Below are 12,585 nucleotides of genomic sequence, written 5' to 3' on the forward strand. Positions count from 1 at the left end.
ATAGGTCACAGTCATCTTACACATTTATTAAGCGCTTAAGACTAATGTCTGTGTGAGCTATGCAACACGCCTCTCACCATTCATCATGTTCTACTGGAGTGCTGGCACTTCAGAAAGAATTAATTTTTTACTAATCTACCTGAGCCATATATCCTCAGGCAAAATTTATCACTCAGATAAACTGTATGAAGTTGTTTACTTTTTAAAAAGAATTAATTTATACAAACACAGTTGACTGTATATTCTGTTTATATGTAGATACTGTTTGATTAACTTACTTTTTTTAAAAAATATCACTTGCACATAACATACATTAATTTATCTCTTTATGATTGTTTATTAGGGGAGGGTTGACAGACAGATATCAAAAAGTGGTATACAGTTGGTGTGAATCTTCCAGATTTAAGGTGAGCAGTGATGTACCTCAGAGTTCTGTCCTTGGACCATTATTGTTCAATCTGTGCATTAATGACATCAGGCAGGGTCTAACATCAGGTGTGCAATTGTTTGACAACGTGAAGATAGGCAGGGCAATCAGGGATGCTACTGATATTCAGCACTTACAAAATGATTTGAATAGGCTTGAAATTTGGGCAAACAAAAATGGCTATCAATTTGATGTTAGTAAGTGTAAGTTATGCACTTTGGCATGATTAGAGTTCCAGCAGCATATTGTATTAGCAGAGTTATACTAGAAGAAACTGAGGAGACAAGGGATCTTGGTGTATTGGTGGATAGAAATTTGAAGTTCAAAGGTCACATAGCCTGTGTAGCTCAGTGGAAGTGGCTCTTGTTCGCTCGAAATTAGACTCGGGTTCAAGTCTAGTCGCCGACTGAAGAAACATTTTCTAAGCCTGTTTTCGACAGGTTCTCGAGTTAGTCGGTTTCTGGCACAGGCAAGCAGGTTTTTCATCCCGTAAACTCAAGAAAATCAACCCTAGTACCCAACTTATTTCAGACAGTAATATATCCTGTTAGGGTTAGGTACCAAGAGATGGCAGCACTTGTTTGCCAGCCTCTTCATCGGTGGCTGCCTATAATTAGTGATAGACATAGGCCAGCTATCTCTAATTGGCTACCTGTGGAGATTGAACTGCCCACTCAGTCTCCAAAAGCTAGATAGGGTATAAAGGCCTTGCCTACTCTCTATAAGGGAATAAAAAGCATTAGCTGATTTATTATTTTATTAGGTCGCATAGCAAAAGTTGCAAATACAACTCAGAAGATAATTGTGATGTTGAAGCAAACCTTGACTTGTAAGGATAAGGAAGTAATTTTGCCTCTTTCTAAGGCTTTGATAAGACCACACCTGGATTATTTTGCGCAGATTTGGTCTCCTGGGTTCCAAGGGGATAAAAAAGCTGTGAAAAGAGTGCAAAAAAGTTACAAATATTCTCACTACTGATTCTCACATTCTTATATCTGGATTATGGGATTTAGATTATGACAGATTGCGAGTATGTAGAAAGTATTTTACCTTGGGTATAATAAATGTTAAAAATACCAAGCAATTTTAAACCTGGTTTTACTTCATTTCCCAAGTAAGCAAACAGACAAACAAGTCAAGTTTGCGCCTGCAAGTGATGCAAGTCTAGCTGATCCTACAGGTAGTGCAAGACCAAGGCAACTCGTGGTAAAGGTGGCATAAGCTCTGATCACTAATCTTAATATTTATCCTTAATGCCAAAACACATCTCCAAGAAGGGGATGCATGATGTTTTGTATTAAAGGCAAGGGGCCACTACCCAGACCGGTTTCGACCTTTATTGAGGTCTCATCAGTGGGAGCTAGGCTAGACATACCAAGATTTAGTTAGTAATACAGAGCTTATAAGTATTTTACCAGAACAAGTTGCCATAAGGTGTTTTAACTTTATTAAATAAAAATCTCTGGAGGAGATATAAATGTAGAAAGTATTTTACCTTGGGTATAATAAATGTTAAAAATACCAAGCAATTTTAAACCTGGTTTTACTCCATTTCCCAAGTAAGCAAACAGACAAACAAGTCAAGTTTGCACCTGCAAGTGATGCAAGTCTAGCTGATCCTACAGGTAGTGCAAGACCAAGGCAACTCGTGGTAAAGGTGGCATAAGCTCTGATCACTAATCTTAATATTTACCCTTAATGCCAAAACATATCTCCAAGAAGGGGATGCATGATGTTTTGTATTAAAGGCAAGGGGCCACTACCACTACCAAGCGTCACTTCCACTGAGCTACACAGGCCTTCTTAATTATATTTGTTTTTATTAAACAATGTTGTATTAAACAATTTTTATTGTAATACAATAAAAATTGTATTACAGTTTTTATTGTCTTACTTAATGATATTAAGATAAGCAAATGTTAGTATATGAGATTTGTTTTAAGTTTTAGGGGAACTACTGCTACTCTTTTAAAGTAAATAAATATACTGGAAAGAAACCAATGACTATTTGTGGTCTAAACCTAACCTTTCCTTTGATGGGAAAACCACATATAAGGGGGAAAAAAGGTACTTTGTGAACCCATGGGGATATTGCAATGCATGTGTGCTAATGCCAGAAGCATCAGGAAGAAGGAATGAATTTTTGTCAATGATTTGATTGACTTGCCAAAAATTATTGATTATGGCTTGGTTGATTGAGGAAAATATTGTTGCAAAGACAGAACATAACCACCCTTTAGCAGGAAGATAGGTTTGATGAAATCAGTGGTATGAGTGAAATTTGATGATAACTGGCACGAAATAACAGTCAATAGGACAAAATATATAGCTAGTTGCCTCTGTAGTCATTGTGTGCATTTTCAAAATAGCTCCATAAGCACAGGGATGTAATCATTATGGAATATCAACTGTGGTCATGTAGATTGAAAGTAAAACAGGGCATATGAAAAGAAGGAAATCAGGAAATAGAATTTATGCAATTATTTACTCAAAACTGCACATGATAGATACGATCCAAGGTTCAAGAGTGTTGGATTTGAAAATAGCATCGGAGAATGTGTCTGGAGTCAAGGCAATCACTTTACCTCCAATTAGGGAGAGTGATCATCCAGTCTCTTCACCTGAAAGATGGCTAAGCATTTCAAATTTTCAGTTAATAAGGATTATATGTAGAACTAAAAAAAGCTCATAATCATGATCTGGTGATAGCATCAGAGAATTTATCTATAACCAAGGTTATCGACAAAGAGAATGGATTATAGGCAATTTATATGTTGTGTTTATGCCAGGGGAGGCTAGATGTAAATGTTAGTCGAAACACAATCTGATTTTGTTGGTAATTTATTACTGAGGGTATAGGTAGGTGTGCTGAGATCCGTTTTGTTGAGAGAAAAAGCAAGACTGTTTTGGTGGCACTGAAGCTGACTAGATTGTCTCACCCCATCGATGGATGGTATGGAGATCTTTTTAAGGTGCTGGCAAAGATGATTTTGAATCTTAAGAAGCCTGAGCACTACACTGTTTTTCAAATAAGTATAATGAATGGAAAGTGTTATCATTAGCAAAGCTGTCTATAGGATTAGTGGCAATTGAAAGGAGATCATTTGCATATAGGAGAAAGTGAGTAAGCAGTAGAGCAGAGCCCTAAACCAGGACACAGTGAATGACTAGGAGAAATCTGGTTACCCATTACCGAGGATGGCAGATTGCCCAAATGATGACATTTTGCTTAGCAGGTCTCAATGCCCAGATGCAATCAAAAGCTGTGGTAATGTCAAGAGTGACAACACATGTTTCTCTGAATCTTACAATGGCATATCTCCAGTGGTGGCTGAGATCAGCCTGGGACCTTGAAAGGCAGGATCCATACTGGTAGTTGTTGATTAACTAGTTGGCTTCTAGGTATTAGAGAAGTAGACTTTTGATGACTTCTCCATTACTTTAGAGAAGAGTGAAGCGATGGTGATTTTTTTTTTTTTTTAATGATTAACCCACAAATGAAAAGTCACAATACCTGAAAATGATTAAAGAGATAAATGTAGCCTGGTGATTTGTTTATTAAAGAATGGGAAGTTGTACTCAGTTGGGGGAGAATTGTTCCAAAGAATGAAGGAATAGATAAAGCTGATGAGAAGTTAGTTCAGTGTGTTTGCAGCTGAACATCATATGGGTGTTGGCCAGTGGCTGCTCTAGTTCTTATATAGTTAGAAGAAAATGGAGGAATGGTAGCAACCAATTCAGAGGAACAATGCCCATGAAAGAACCCTTAGAATTGGCACAGCACTGAAATACAGTGCATATTATAAAGTGACTGAAGGAGTTTGTGAGGGAAGGGTTGTCTATTAAGCAGATTTCTCTCTTCTGAATGTCATCAAGAATTCTTAGGCCTTGCGTGCTCCACCCCAAATATGGGAACTGTACTCCAAGGTTGGTCGGATAGGAGATGAGAGAAAGAGCAGTAATGTTTAGAACAGAAACAAACACCAAGCTTTCTAGAGGCTAAGGAGACTATTTAAGTAATATGTTTATGCCAGGATAAAGCTGAATGTGACAGTCAATTCAGTAAGAAAAAGCTAATCTTGAAAGGAAACAGAAAAATTACAAAAGTGAGAGGGGATGAGGTGGGATTTTTCTTGCATTTAATAAGGCAGGCTTGAGTTTTTTTGGCATTGAAATTTACTAAGTTGTCTTCACCCCATTTGAGGATATTGAGGAGGTCAATATTTAAATCACTGGTTATGGAGGATCTTGAGGCATCTACATTAGGGTACCAGAAGGTTTATTGAATGAGGAAGAGGAGTGAAGAGTACTGTCATCAGCAAAGCTGTGAATAGGATTTGAAGTCAGAAAAAGGAGGTCATTGATCTGAAGGAGTAAGATTGTGGGTGAGAGCACAGATCCCTGTGACACTCAGCAGCATTGATGGAGAAATCTGATGAGATGAAGCCATCTACCATGACACACACACACAATGAACAACCAATGAGGAAGCTGGCAATCCAATCACTGAGCCCAAGAGGGAGGCTATATGATGGTGCCAGACATGATCAAATGCCTTTGAAATATTGAGAATGATCTCTCCACACACTGTGTCCAAATGTGGTTGAGATTAGCTAAGTTGGCTGTAAAACAAGATTGTCAGAATCCATATTGGTGATCACTAATTAACTGTTGAATCTCCAGGTAATGAAGAAGCTGGTTGGTCATAACTTTCTCCATCACTTTTGAAAGTACTGAGGTGACATCATTGGGTTGATAGTTAGATGGTTGAATTTTTTTCTCCCTTTTTGGATGCTGGCTTGCTTCCATGCTGTTGGGTAGATGCCAGCAGCATATGATAATTTATATAGGCGATACAGGATGAGTATCAATTCTGGAGCACAACTGGAGGAATACCATTTGGACCAGGAGCCTTATTAGTAGTAAGATAAATGAGAGTTTCCTGATGTCCCTTAGGATGAATGTTCAGAAGAGGCATGTAGCACAGTTTGTGATAGTATGGGAGGTGGTTTGCTTTGGTCATCCAATTAGGAGTTGGAGGAAAAACTGAGACCAAGAGGTCCATCTTTTCCTTCGCTCCTAAGTGTAGAAGTTATGCCCAGCTATGGACCATAAGGTTTGACTGCCGGTTGAGCAGGAGACAAGTTTATGAAGTGTGCTTTGGAATTATTCATGTCGTTTTTACACATTTCTGGCTGTTGTGTAAGCTGAATGAGAAGCTGAAGTTTTTAATTTAAGCCACTGAACATAAGCTGCATTTTTATCATGGGCAGCAGAGGCACATTTTTTTGAGAACCAGGGTTTGGATACAGGTGTGTGTGTGTGGGCGGGGGGGTTGCATTGGATAGTGAGGAATGAAGGCTCTCATTCCAGTGAGGATTATTTCAGTTATTAGTTCAATACAGAAAGGTGGATCATGAGAGTGAAAGCAGTAATCTGACCAGGGAAAAGCAGCATAAAAATTTCAGAGGTCATCTGGAAATGCACTCTCCATCCCAATCCTGATTTAAGAATGGGACATATTATTATCCCTGTAGTTCCAGAGGCCAAATTTTTGGGACTCATCTTTGATAGAAAGCTAACTATCTTGACACACATTCATCATCTTCAGCATAAGTGCAAAAAAGCATTGAACATCCTCCTCACTCTACCTCTGCATTTATCATGTACTTGTACGTTCAAAGCTTGATTATGGGTTCCAGGTTTACAATTCTGCAAGGGAAGACATGCATTGGTCGTTAGACCTGATCCATCATCAGGGTATCTGATTAGCTACCATTGCTTTTTGCCCATCACCCATTCAAATCCTGCCTGTTGTATTGACTGAAACCCCCCCCCCCCCCTTCTAACACTTAGATGAAAACATTTGTATCTTAATTATTCCCTAAAAATAAAGTCCTTTCCAGATCATCCTACATGGACTAGTCTCTTTTCTCTACGTTGGGAGATCCTATATTACACACGTCAGACTGCCATCCATCCTTTTGGTATGTGCATTAAAGAAGCTATGGAATTTGTTGACATAAGTGTTGACAACATTACCTGCACCAATCAAATCAGCATTCCTCTATGGCTTGCACCCCATCTTGCAACCTCTCACTTTGTCAACTACAGAAGTGTCATACATGCACACACAACATTCAATGACAATTCATCCCAGTAATGCACCACTCTATGAGAGAAAAAAATCTAGATCTATCCCCTTTTCGATGACATTCTTCCTCAGCTTCCAAGATACCCTTAGCCCCCCCCCATAAAAGGAAAAATCCCATTAACTGAAATCCTTTATGACCCATCCAGAAGTTTATAAGTCTCAATCATATCACTTCTCTTTCTCCTGTTTGTTAATGTCTACAGTCTACAAATGTTCACTCTATCTTCTTAATCAGTATTCCAAATTCTGATGTCATTTTTAAGAATCACAATGGAAACCAGGAGACCAGACCCTGTGCACAATAAAAGTGAGGTCTTATCAAGGCCTTACCTTATCTTTATAGATGAAAGTTTGTGTCAGTGTTGCAATTATCTTTTGAGTTGTATTTATAATCTTTGCCGCATGGCCCTGAGCTTCACCTTCTTATCTGCTAACATCCCAAGATGATCAGTTTATTCTAGCATAATCCCACCAATATGATACGATATTGGATATGTAATCATGCCAAAGCACATAACTTTGCATCTAACTGACATTGAACTGAAAGCTATTTTCCCATAACAGAATTCCAGCCTATTCAAATCATTCTGCAAGTACTGCATATCAGCCACATTCCTGATTACCCTACCTATCTCATCATCAGTAAACAGATGTATGTTACCTGTCAAATCTTTCCCAATGTCATTAATTTACAGATTGAATAGCAATGGATTGAGGACTGATCCTTGTGTTACATCATTGGTTACCTTAAATCTCGCAGACTCACATCACCCATATACTTTTTGATATCTGTCAGTCAGTTATCCTCTTATCAACTGCTAATATTTTATAGTCCAAAGCCATTCTTCTCCAATTAATGCAACAGTCTTCCATGTTTTATTCTGTCAAAAGTCTTAACAAAAGTATTATTATTATTATTATTCCAGGCAACTCCAAGGAGTCGACAGACTCATCGAGGGAGGCCCTAACATCATGTCAAGAACAACTATTCGATATTCACACAGTATCTATCATACCTCGCCTTTAACTCATTCACGGTCGTAGCACCCACAACAGACTCTGGCAGCTTATTCCACTCATTCACCACTCTCCAAGTAAAAAACCTAGCTCTAACACCCCTGCTAACCACATTCTTGCCCAGCTTCCATGTATGGCCCCTAGTCCTCCCACCACTAGTCCTATTCTCAAAAATATCTTCTGGATTAATCTTATAGAAACCCTTCAGTAATTTGAATGTCTCAATCATATCACCCCTTTTCTGCCCATCGACCAATTTTTGCAACCCACAAATCTTCAACCTGTTCTCATAAGGTTCATTCCACAGACCTGCTATCATCTTGGTCACTCATCTCTGGATCCTCTCCACCTCCTCCCCATCAAGAAGAAACCCTGGTGCCCATATCCGGGCACAGTAGTCTAGATGGGGTCTTATCAAGGCTTGATGCAGAGGAACAATAACTTGTTTGTCTCTGCTTGTTAAAGTATTTTTCAGAAGCCAAGTGATTTGATGAACTGATTTAACCACTTTTGCAATGTGCCCCCTAAACTTCAATTCCCTATCCACAAACACTCCCAAATCCCTGGCCTCATCAATCTCCTGGAGTATGGTTCCACCAATGTGATATACTGCTGCTATTCTTTTCACCCCAAAATGCATAACCTTACACTTTGCCACATTAAATTTATCCATTTTCCCTAGCCCAGTCCTCCAAACTATCCAAATCTTCCTGTAAAATTTTGACATCCTGTGCACTCAGAATTGCTCTACCCAACTTTGCATCATCAGCAAACAAGTGAACACTTCCTCTCAGATCCTTTCCTATATCATTGATGAACAAATTGAAAAGTAGTGGTCCAAGAACAGAGCCCTGCGGCACACCACTAGTCATCATGGTTTATCCATTCCGCTTGTGTAGTTCAGTGGTACATTATTACAGAATGTAAGCAAGCTGTAAAACATGACCTTCCCTTTATTAAACCCAGCCTGTTCATTGGACCACTGGTTCAATGAACAGGCTGGGTTTAATAAAGAAACTGGTTCTGCAAGCTAAAGACAACCCCAAAGAATATATGCCGCAAATGAAAGAAAGAATAAATATGAAAAGAAAGAATAATTTTAATGAATGCAGGTGGTATGAGGGTGACAGATACAGAAGAGGTTGTTCAAGTAATGAGTGCCCATTTTGTTAAAAGCTGTCAACCTGATGTATACAATACTGAGTAGACTGCTACCTCTTCACTGGATGAAGAAACTCAGGCGTATGAGGAGGAGGTGGTATTAGAGCTGTTGCACAAACTGAATAAGAATTTAGCAATACGGACTGATGGGATATGTGCACAGATGCTAAAAGTGTTCTGCTGAAATGGCTATTCCTTTGACTAGGCAATATAATTTGAATCTCTGAACAGGAAAGGTTCTGTAGGAGTGGAAAGAATGTATGGTAATCCCATTGCACAAGGGTGGTGCAAAGAGCTATGTATCCAATTAATGACCAAACAGTCTCAGTAGTTCTCTATCAACCCATTTCTAAACATGAGCCCTAACCAACTTTCCAAAATCGTCAGCACCACTACTGAGACTGTTTGGTCATTAATTGGATACATAGCTCTTTGCACCACCCTTGTGCAATGGGATTACCATACATTCTTTCCACTCCTACAGAACCTTTCCTGTTCAGAGATTCAAATTATATTGCCTAGTCAAAGGAATAGCCATTTCAGCAGAACACTTTTAGCATCTGTGCACATATCCCATCAGTCCGTATTGCTAAATTCTTATTCAGTTTGTGCAACAGCTCTAATACCACCTCCTCCTCATACGCCTGAGTTTCTTCATCCAGTGAAGAGGTAGCAGTCTACTCAGTATTGTATACATCAGGTTGATAGCTTTTAACAAAATGGGCACTCATTACTTGAACAACCTCTTCTGTATCTGTCACCCTCATACCACCTGCATTCATTAAAATTATTCTTTCTTTTCATATTTATTCTTTCTTTCATTTGCGGCATATATTCTTTGGGGTTGTCTTTAGCTTGCAGAACCAGTTTCTTTTCATACTCAGACTTAGCTTTTTATACATTCTTGCACATCATCTTTTTCTTGCAAATCTATTGCTTGATAAGATTACACATCCATTTGCCTCCTGTTGTATTTGTTATTTGAACTCTCAAGGCACATTCTGATATTGCATAATTTTAGTATTTTTTAAATGCTTCCCATGCACTGTCGATAGTCTTCTCATCCAGCAACCAGTATCATTTCGCTGAACCCAGTATATCATCAGTTGGTCATAATTTCATGCTTTGTAGTTCAGCATTAATCTTTCGAAGATTAGCATGTAACCTTTTCTGAACGGAACATTCATAAACTTAGCCACTTCTGAAGTGAGTACTGTATGATCACTGTCACCAACCGCAGGCAGAATAGTTACTTCTTCAACTGAAATACCTTCTGACACTATAATCAAATCTAACACTCTTTGACCTCGAGTTCTTTCTGTCATGCTTATTTAGGAAGTTGTCTCTCAACAGTTCAATAAATTCAGTTTCATTCTTCTCATGAGATTTTATTCCTACTCAATCAATGTTTGGATAATTAAATTACTCTTTTCATGTCCATCATCTTTATTTGGCGATTCATTAATTCATCACTAGCAGCAATCTACCAGGTCTGTAACAACACCCCATTATGTCATCTTGTTAGTTTCCAGCTTACACCAGGTAGCTTCAAACTCACTGCCACATGAAAAAACTGTTACTAGTATTACAATCATAGATCTCAACACAAACTGAATTCAAGTTGTCTGATATCATTAGCAGCACGCCTTCTCCTCTCCTATTTTGTCTATCCTTCCTAAACATAATGTACTCTTTATACTCAATACCAGTTAGTATGTCTGATTCTGATAGCGAGGTCTCACTAATGCCTACAATCTGAAGTCCTTACATGTTGACCAAGGCAACATCTACCCCCTTTGTTTCTGATACTTCTAGCATATTTTTGTGTATAGACATAATAATCTACCAGCATTGTCTTTTGTATACTCTTGACTGTAGTCTACATGACACAGCTGGGCAAATTGTTGATCTGTTCTTCTCTAGTGTACTTATATAAGCCGCATCTTTGCACATGTTTTATGGGGTGTGAACTGGAGAACACAAAATAGAAATTGTTCTCTCCTTGTTAATGATGAGAATGGGCATTATCTTTTACAGGATAATGCCCATTCTTATCATTAACACAGTTATAACATTGTCACTCTTATACACAGATTCTCACTATTCCTCATATTATAATTTAGTTTCCCTGACTCTGTATTAGATCTCATACTAATTATTTTTTCAAGATCTCATACTAATAGTTTTTCAAGACTCCTGATACCAAACTCATTCAAGCCTAGGTTGTCCCTCATATAGAAATCCGGTCTTCCCTTATTCTCACTCTACACATCCAAAACTCACACCAATTCTGCCTACCCAGCTTATGCACTGAATCTATCATCATAGCCCTTCTTAATTCATTTTTATCACATCAAGGTAATATTTTTACGATTTCCACTTTCTCACTCTTCACTTTCACTTCTTACAACAATCCTTTCATATTCTCTCTCCTACTGAACTTATCACCAGTTAAGTCATTAATACCCACTACAATTATGATTTCTTTTCTTTTCTGTTTTTGAATTGCACTTACTATATTTTGCTCCAAGAAAACTGGAAGTTATAACCTGCTCATCAACAGGATGTTTTATAATAGTCACCATATAATATCCTTCTTTTTACAATCAATGTTACTTAACTTACCTGATTCCCTGCTGTGTTGTTTCTTATTTTGTTGCTTAATTTTCTTATTCTCCCTATGTTCATTCAAATGCTACTCAAATTTTCTCTAATTCCCAAGTCATCTCTCTAATAATCTGCTTTAACTTTGCTGTTTTGGAGGTTAATTTATTTCCAATAACCTCCTTAATATCTTCGGTATTCTCCTTAGCGGAGCAGACTTGTTATTTTCATCTTCATTGCTCTTCTTAATGTTACGTTTCTTGTGCAATTTTGATGCCAATTTAAACTGTATTTAATATTGCAATATCTTAACAAAAATATATTATAAAACACCACCCTCTACCGTGTCCGTTCTATTTTAGAGTCTCATCTGAGGCACACATAATGGTTGTTGGTGTACAATGCAATATAACTGTAAAAATAATCATAATATATAATTATGAATCTTTTTAAAATTGCTTCTGTGTGTTAGAAATTTTATTATTTAAATTAAGGGGATATTAAATCCCACATTGTTTTAAAACCGAATAAGAAACTCAAAGATTGGAATCAGAGGGTTCAGTTTTGTAACCGCTAATCAGCAATTGCCTTATGCCCATTAGATATTGATATTTATGTTAAAAATAAAAATGCAAAATGTGCGAGATTAAATGTACTTACCAAATATCTGATAATCGTAAGAGGTGCACATGCACAAGGAGATCGATGGGAGTTTGGCTGACAGAGAACATTGATACCTATGATAATGAAAAAAACAAAAGTCAGGAAGTTTGATAATGAAAATCATAGGATTTTGTTTGAGAAGTTTCTGTAGAACTTGACATTTACATCTTAAATGGGCAATTCCAGAAAGGAATTTGGACAAAACCAATCCTGTCACTGATGAATTGATACTGTAAACAAGTGAACAGTAGTAGGAAATATTTTGGTCTTCTGTAGCAACAAACAAAGGAATGCTAAAATAGAAAGTTCTTTTTCTTTCTTAAAGACACTGTTAATATTGATGAATTATTTTCTTCGAAATAAGTGATGGAATTAAACAAATTCTGAAACTACATTGAAGAACGAAAGCTCTAATTTTTTGATATTTTGTTTATAAGCCATTAAAGGAAAAGTCCTTTCTCTGGTAAAGAATTGTGATTGTTCTTACTGTTAAATTGCTCAAGGTAAAATATTTATACTCATTGGGAGAGAGAATGAATGGAACAAGATACATATGCTA

The 12,585-nt window shown here is 37.5% G+C and overlaps 1 protein-coding gene across 3 annotated transcripts in view; it reads left to right on the forward strand.

Moving 5' to 3' along the window:
- The window catches only part of LOC150093934 (uncharacterized), a 513,542-nt gene that overhangs the window by 224,276 nt on the left and 276,681 nt on the right, over window positions 1-12,585 (forward strand). The window lies entirely within an intron of this gene.

This window comes from Typopeltis vanoorti, chromosome 23, assembly GCF_054136105.1.
Source record: "Typopeltis vanoorti isolate ZY-2024b chromosome 23, IOZ_Tvanoo_1.0, whole genome shotgun sequence".
NCBI lineage: Eukaryota > Metazoa > Arthropoda > Arachnida > Uropygi > Thelyphonidae > Typopeltis > Typopeltis vanoorti.